The sequence below is a fragment of the Marmota flaviventris genome, chromosome X (assembly GCF_047511675.1).
Source record: "Marmota flaviventris isolate mMarFla1 chromosome X, mMarFla1.hap1, whole genome shotgun sequence".
In the NCBI taxonomy this organism is placed as follows: domain Eukaryota; kingdom Metazoa; phylum Chordata; class Mammalia; order Rodentia; family Sciuridae; genus Marmota; species Marmota flaviventris.
Window position 1 is genome coordinate 63,769,276 of NC_092518.1, and position 8,765 is coordinate 63,778,040.

General features: G+C 39.9%; 1 pseudogene; it reads right to left on the reverse strand.

The window, feature by feature from the left end:
* Nucleotides 1–5,559: 5,559 nt before the first annotated feature.
* On the reverse strand, nt 5,560–7,095 carry LOC114081102 (germ cell-less protein-like 1 pseudogene; annotated as a pseudogene).
* Nucleotides 7,096–8,765: the final 1,670 nt, after the last annotated feature.

Genomic DNA, 8,765 nt, shown 5'->3' on the forward strand with positions numbered 1-8,765 from the left:
AGAGGGGAACATGGATTTCCACTTCCAACTGGCAGCAGTGAACTTCCTCCACTCTCTGGCCTAGTGGCAGAGGAGGGGTACTGAGACAGAAGATTTAAGTAATACACAGAGCCTTGTAACACCCCCAAATGTCCAAATACAACAGAAGTTCACTTGTCATGCCAAGAACAAGCAAAACCTCAACTTTAATGAGAAAAGATCATGAGTGGTCTGAGATGACACAGATATGTAGAATTTACTGACAAGGCTTTTGAAGCAGCCATCATTAAATCACTTAAGGGGGAAATTATGAAAACACTTGAAAAAAAGTAAAGGAATAGGGAGTTTCACCAAAGCTAGAGAAGATTCAAGAAAATACAATGGATCTTTCACAAATTAAAAAAAAAAAAAAATATATATATATATATATATATATATATATATATATATATATATATGAAAAGAGAAAGCATAGAATTGTATGCAAAAAGCATTTACTTCCCTTGAGTTCTCTAAATTCCATTGGATGTTTGAAGCAAAACCCATAACATCATCTGTAGTTCTCAATGTAGAAAAATTATTTGACCAAGCAATGTTTCAGTGAAACATTGTAAAATAAATATTAGTAATCAATTCTTAATGTACTGAGTACTTACCACATGTTCAATGATATTTTCTATTATCTCTAAGTCTTTTCTGGTGGTAGAGTAGTGCTACTTTGCATATATATAGAAGCTAAGGCTCTCAGGCCCCTCATGACTGAGTGAGTGACTGAGTGAGCATGTGAGAGCTGGGATTGTTAAGCAGGGAATTTGGTTAAACCACTGAATGTGAATGGTTTGGGAAAAATTGCCTAACATATATTGAGGAACACAGGTTTCTGAGTATTCAAGATTTTTTTTGTTGCACTGTTCACACATCTCCTATATCTATGTATTTGGAAATCACTGGAGACCATCTCTCTTCTAAGAAATAAACAGTTCACAGATATCCAATGAGGTGGAATGAATGATGACACATAACCCGTGAAAGTTATACATCCTAGTTTACCTTTTTTTTTTTTTTTTCTGAAACAAATCCATGAAGGACAGGTTCTGTGTCAGTGTATGGCAGTGACAGTTTTTATGCAGATGTAATAAAAATTGTGGTTTGAGACCTATAAAATCTCATCTTCCTGTGATTGTGCATCTTCAGGAAAATTACAAATTTAACTGCTTGATGTGAAAGGCCACGTACGGCTACCATTTATATATCTACCTTTGAAGACAATGTGCAGTGGTGTGAGTTTGCTGAAATTCACTAAAAGGGACTTAGATTTACATTCGCAATGCAGAAATTTCGACTATGTCATATTGGAAAGGTAACTTAACCACTCTGATACTTAATCATTTCCCATGTTCAATGAGGATATAAGAATGGATACGTGGCATCACGTTTGTGATGATCAAATGAAGAAAACTATGCATTATAAAGCATTAAGAATATTTATGCTATTCAGTAGATCTTAGATTCCTGCTCTATCACAACCCTTCAATCTCCAAGGCTAAATAACCAGTTTAGTTTTAACTTGCAATGACTGTTGGGGTCTTAAATTGTGTCCAAATGGACACTGACTTGGGGTAGGTCATCCTTTGCACAAATATGTATTCATGGTATCATACCCTACTTCCAAGCCACTACAAGTAATAAGGCAGCAAAGAACATTCAATCCATCCAATGGCAATAAATACAAAAATCTAGTAATAAGAAAGGTTAATGCAAGAGAAAAAGAGTTAAAAAAAAAATCAGGTAATTTGGAAGCGGATGTAAGATGACAGAACCAACTACAAATATAAAAATAATTGGGACGAATTCTGAATGGATCTATATGCTTGATCTTTAAGGAGCAAAATCTAAGTCATGATGAAGGATTAAAAGTCATGATGAAAGATTAAATGTAAATTATTATGTACAAATATTTAATGATTTTAAGTCTCTTTTATTTATTGGTTGTTTTTAGTTATTCATGACAGAATCCACTGTGACATAATTATATAAGCATGGAATATATCTCATTATTGTTAGAATCCCATTCTTATGGATATACATGATGGTGGGATTCACTGTGTTGTATATGGACATGAGAATATTATGTCAGATACATCCAACTGTCTTTCTTTCTCTATCTCCCATACCTCCCTTCCATACCCCCATTGTCTAATCTACTGCACATTTAAATTCTTAAATGATCATGGGAGGAATTCAGGGTACATTTAGTGCAGCTTTAAATATTGTACATACAAATCATGAAGGCTCAAAGTATACACATTTCAAAAATTCACTAAAATTGCCAAATCCATAAAGTGGTAATGCTTAGCGTGTCTCTCAGAAACAGATTTTAAAAGGACAATAACTGTTTGCAATAAAGATTTGGAGAACCTGATTATACTATTACGTAAAATATGAAAATGACAATTTGATATAGAAATTTTCTCAATATTACAAAATCAAGTCAAGTAGAAATTGCCTGATCATTTCACCAACTACCATTAATCATATTATGATGCTTTAAGGAACCCTAATATGGCCCCCCCCCCTTATGAACCTCCCATTATCTTTAATATCTTACATGGTGTTCTTCTGACACTTAAGTTAAAACAAATGCTGGATCTGACATTAACCATCATACCTGTTTTATATAAACATCTTACAGAAACACACGTGACAAATTATCCTGTGTATTCAGAATAATGTTAAAGTCTTTCAGACATTTAAAATTAAGCATGCAATGTCTCTAGTTTTCCTGGGGAGGAGGGAGTGTGGGACGAAATATCCAGAAAATTTAAAACTGATTCACTCCTTTCACATGATCTTCAATTGGCATATTAGTGTGATAACAACTGGCAAAGAATGTACAAATTTGTCTTTGGTTATAACAAAAGTAGCAGAGACCATAAGAAGAGATAAAATGGTGCCCGGGAAGGAAGCATCTGGAGACTGGTCAGCCTGGTGGAAAAAAAAAAATAGAAACAGCTGGTCAGAAAGATGGAAACATGGATGGTGATATATATATATATATATATATATATATATATATATATCATTTGTTCAAACTAAAGGCAGGTAAACCAGTATACACAGAAAAGGGGCAGGAGGAACCAGGTAGAAATAGATAGAAATAAAGTCCAAGAAAGAAAGACAGGCAGACATAGGCAGAAGTAAGAGAAAGATACAAAGGTAGGCATATAGAGACCATGATAGGAGTCTAATCGGTACATGCCTTAGGCATACATTAAAATCTGTATGTTCTTATTGTTGTTAAAAAGAAGAAAGGCAGGTGAGCATGGGCATGTGAGCTTGTGTGCACACACACGTGTATACACACACATACACAAAAAAAAAAAAAAAGAGGCAGAGACTGCCAGAAGGAGAAAGACACAGTGACAGACACAGAAAATAAAGGTGAGAAAGATGGAAACAAAGACTTGCAAAATAGATGAAGACATACAAAGATAGACATGGATGCAGACACAGACAGACAGGTAACAAGACAAATGCTGATAGGTAGCAACAGAGAGGAAAACACAAAGGCAGGAAAAAAAATCTTGATCATTCTTAAGGATTGGTGCGGTATATACTTTGTTCCCACTTAGTTTGATGGCTTTGTGTAGAATCTCCATAACTGTATATCTTGTCCTGCTTTTGCATTCCTTTACTGAGAGTCTATAAACAATGAGCATTCATGTGGGAAGCATGCTACCTCAGACCTAGCAGTCAAAATAATTTTTTTAAAAACCTTAAAGTGAAAAGTAAGTATCTAGTATTAGATACTAAAGTATCTAGAATTAGATAAGTGCCCCAAGCTGGCAAATGACAGCAGTCAGGGTTTGTGTGAGTTTAAATGTGTATATTTCAGATGCCATTCATTGTACTTCATCAAACATCTTTCTAGTACTGTAAATAGCAATAATAAACTGAAAAGTTGGCTGGGTAACAAAGCAGAAGCAACCTTTCAGCCAATGTTCACTTTCAGCTGAGTAGTTTCTGAATTTCAAAAGCGAGGATATCTCATTTTTGAGGGAACGACATCCTGGTATTCAGTTCAGGAAAACGTAAGATGAAATTGCTTCAAAAATTTACATAAAGGAAGTAAAAGTGGTAAAGCATAAACCTACTTTTACCATTATACAAAACATTACATACTATTCCCAACTGTATTTAAAATCATGAAAATGAGATTTACTTTTTGCAAACAGAGCATAAAGGAACATGACAGGAAGGAAATGAAAAATTAAGGCAGACATCAAAGGGTACATCAAGGGCACCTTGAAAGGGACACTTCCTATTACTGTTATCAAAGTACTACCCTAACATTAGTATGAAGATTTGGTATGGACTTTCATTTCTGCTTAAGAAAGAAAAATGAATAGAAGGTCAAGAGTAATTTCTAAACTGGGTGGAAAAGGAAAAAGATGTAATTGGGAAGAGAAATATAAACCCATAAAAAATTCTGGTTTCAAATCAGTAAAATGCTACTCTTGTAGAGTTATTTTTTATTTGTAAATCTTGGTGTAGATTTTTACACTTCTCCAAAGTATATGTTTATTATGTGTATGAATTCTTAAACAGAGTTTTAAATAATTCTTTAACCACAGTCACTCAATGAAAAGAAACAAGGTGGACATTTGGGAGGGAGCAAGAGAATGACAGTATTTAAATTAGCAGTGACAGTAATTAAATTACCAGTAGTCATGAACCAGTCCACCACCTAGCCCCCACATACAGTTTGAAAAGCAAATGATTCTGAAGAGCAAAGACCATGAGCTTGCTTAAAGAGCACTTTCTGGTGAAAAGATAATTTTTGACAGTGCCACACACAAATATGTATTTAGTAAAAGAATATCCTCATAGAACAAACTGCTTCCTACCACCCAGTTCCAAAGTACGGTTTTATAAATTTTGAAATGACTTTCTGGGATTATTATGCTATGAAAATTAAAGTAAGTTCCAATTTGCATCAAGATGATCTTTCACTGAAGACCAACCAACACGAAGAAGACATCTGTGTAGTCTGCATTGGTACACGCAATGGGAAACTACGGAAAGTAAGCAGTGCACTCATTGGCAGGAAATATGGGAAGGGGGGGGGGCAAGGAATGAAACCAGTGTTGGTGGTGTTAATGAGCGGAGCATGGGAGCTCTAAAAGTGCCAACTGAAAGAGGAGTCAGAATATACCTTCAATATCCACTTAATTGAACTACAGGAAAGCCATGTTTTAAAGAGTTTCACGAAGAATAGAGTAGGTAAAGCTCAGCTTCTCTCTAAAGTCCGTTAGTCTTTGTCTTCTCAGAAATTATGTGGCAGTTGATGGAGGGTAAACCAGGTGGACAGGTTGCCACATTAACAGCACAACTGAGTTCTGGAGGTGATTTGGCTTTGAAATGTATGCTCCTCCTATGCCCCTGTAAACAGTTTCAAGCGTTAGGGCCTACACTTCAATAAAACCTGTGCGCATCATCACAGATCAGCAAGTCCCCTTGTTATAGAGGCAGCTGGCATCTGGGGCACACTGCCCACTCCTGAGCAGAGGGAAGACCTGCTCAGCTTTCTGGGCTTTTGCAAGAGTCCTCACTCTGGGCAGTGCCCCTCTCCCGGGGGATGTACAGGAAGTTACATGCCATGTATAAGGGGAAGACCACATCTTGGTTCTCTAGGTTCACTACCTCTAGTTCTTGATCCTTTCTTAGGGAAAGCATCTGATATTCTGTATCCCTCCTAAAAATGGCTCTTCCATTCCTATCCAAAGAGACAAGTCGGAGGCGGAATGCAACTTTTCTCTGCCAGAGTAAGCTGACCCCAAGACCACAGGACTTGTTCAGTGCACTGCGACGGAATACAATGCGACGGTTGTTGTAGCACACCACCAGGTCCCAGCCAAAGTTAAAGCCTGCCCACCTCCAGCTGCATTGTTCATCTCTTTGGAGCTGGCCCCCACACCGCATGCTGTTTCCTTGGAGGTCAGACACATAGACATCCACAGGCCCAATCTCCTTTGTCTGCTCAGCCCGAAGAAGTGCTAGCCACTGCTCTTTGTATACCGGGGTCAACCATGCGGCAGGGATCAGTGCATCCTGGTCAATAATGTGTGCGGATGGCAGATCACAGATGATGTAGGCTAGCCGCAGCTGCTGGAACACTGGAATGAAGGCTCTGCCCTGCTCAGTCTCCAGAAAAGGTGCACCTTCTGACTCCCCTCTATGCCTGGCGAACCACGAGTTGGCATCGGGCAGTAATGCTCTTCGGGTGCCCCTCCATGTGGGCTGCAGCTGTAGGAACGTCCACTTTTTCAGTGTGGTGTATATGTCCATCTCCACCTCCATCACCAAGAGATCTGAAGAGGCAATAAGCTCTCTCATGAGATCCAGACTGACTTCCATCAAAAGTTCCTCATTACGCTGGGTCATCAAGTTGTCCAACAGCCACTGGCGGCAAATGGTTCTGATGTCCTGAAGCCCATAGTTCTCGGCTGAGTAGTAGTAGTTGCACACACTCTGGGCACTGACAGTGTCCTTCATGATCTCCCTGCACTGTTGAATTAGCTCGTCCAACTGTAGCATGCTGGCAGTGGCCAGGATGGCAACAACTCGACAGGGAGGGATGATCATGGAATCGCGGTACAAGGAGCCCAAAACTTCATGCAAGGCCTCACGATCAATGTTCTCATCAGGCATCTGTATCTCTATGGTATTCATGTGTGTCTCCCGCCAGGCGCCGCTGAACATGCTAGCAAAGTACCCTGCCTGGCACAGGTAGACCCTGTGTAAGTTCCACTCCTCCCCCAATGCACGGATCTGTATGTCGCTGCCCTCACCCCTCAGGAAGAGCGCCTGGTAAATGGACCTGGACTTGTCCTTGATCCTCTCCCTACGAGGAGCTTTGGCCAGCAGCCCTCCTGGGCTTGTCTTCCGCTTGTGGCCTACCTGACTGGTGGAGAGTTGGGCTTCTTCACCCTCCTCCTCCCCCTGCACCACTGCTGCTTCCATCTCCACTGCCTCCTGCCCATCTCTAACAGCACCTGGCTCTTCTGGGGCACGATCCCGCCTGAGCCACATCATCCGACTGCTTAGTGCCCCCATGGTCTGTGAACCTCAAGGGCCGCGATTGTCCCGGGGGCTGCTGGGAAAACTTACGTCTACCCCAACGTCAACACTGACGCCAAGACAAGCCACGCCCTGCTCTGCCCTCAACCCTATTGAACAAGGGCGCACCCTACCAGGGAGGACCACATTGTGCACCTTCCCTTCAAAAATACTTCCTCTGGGGCTCCCTTCACAGGCTGACACTGGAATACAAGCAATTTTGAAATAAATTTCTCCCATTACTTTCAAGAACACAAGGAGCATTTTCCCTCTAAACACTTAACTTCCTTTGGAGAATTGCCTCTGAGTCCCAGCTTTGTCCTCCAGGCATCTTCGTTTCTTAGTAACTTTTCCAATTACCTCACCACTTGAGTCAGTGAAGCCATTTTCTATGGTAAAGGTGTTAATTATTTTTTGTCCCAAATTCTACTTTGATTTTTAACTTTTAACAAAACATTTTAATAGTGTTCTCAGCTATAGAGTCTTTTAAACTGCGTGTGTTTCCAAGTCAGATGCTTTGGACTCATGCTTTCATTCTTCACAGACACCCAAACTTCACCTTTGAGGAAGAACTTCAGCTCCGAGAATGCCTTCTATGACTTTTTTCCTTCCAACTGTTTGTACATCTTGAGTCAAAGCCTGTAGCCTTTTTCCTGTTGCTTGTCAAATCCTACGCATTACTCAAGGTGTGAGCTCTGGCTCAAACACCTTTCCTCACATTTTCTAAAACTTCGTCAACAACTATACTTCCATAAGGCCTTAATCAACTCTCTATCCCCATACACCTGCAGTTATTTTTTTTCTAGCATGCCACTTTGTCACCATTGAAGGACTACATGTGATTTGACCGGCTTCTCAACATCAGGTATGAAGCCTGTCACCTCATACATCTTCAATGAAGGAAAAATTAGGAATGAGTCAAGGAAATGTGAAGTTTTACATATTAAAAGATATTTTGAGCAAACAGCATGTTGCAGAGGAGGTCGGGACTGTGGACAGAAAAGAAAGTGCTAAAATAAAAATATTTTTATGAACTGGTCACACACGATTTATCAAGGAGAGACAATGCTAAGTCATTTAGGGCCCCAGGAAAAGTTGTTTTAGGAGTCCAAAGAAATCTGTGGTCGCAAACCCTCCTAGATCATTTCAGCTTTCCTGGACTAAGAATGTTTCCCCCAAGGACACTTATTGTGTTTTGTGTTGGAAGGCCAAAAATAAATCCCCTTCCTGAAGTCTACGTCATCATTGCAAAGGGGCTTTGGAAGTGACACAGAAACTATTATGTCAATCAAACACAACATAAGGGTCCTATAAGGGGCACAAGTTCAATTGAATGCAACTTTTGAGAGTGCAACATACTTAGTTTTAGAAGTGAAAGCTATGACTTAGTTACATTGGTAACATTTGTAACTGTGAAAAAAATGTTAGTAGTGTTTGAAAAGGCCTTGTACTATGTGTGGCCTTAGTACATGCAGAGGCATGTAGGCAAGATGTGATCTTCCCCATAGAGATGGCATGTAACTTCCTGTACATCCTCTTAGAGAGTGGACCTCTGCAAAAGTTCTGAGAGCTGAGCAGCTGTTCCTTGGGGTCAGATTGGCTAGCATGCTTGAGATGACAATTGAGACCAACTGAATATGTTTCTCTGTGGTGACCCACAGGTTGGT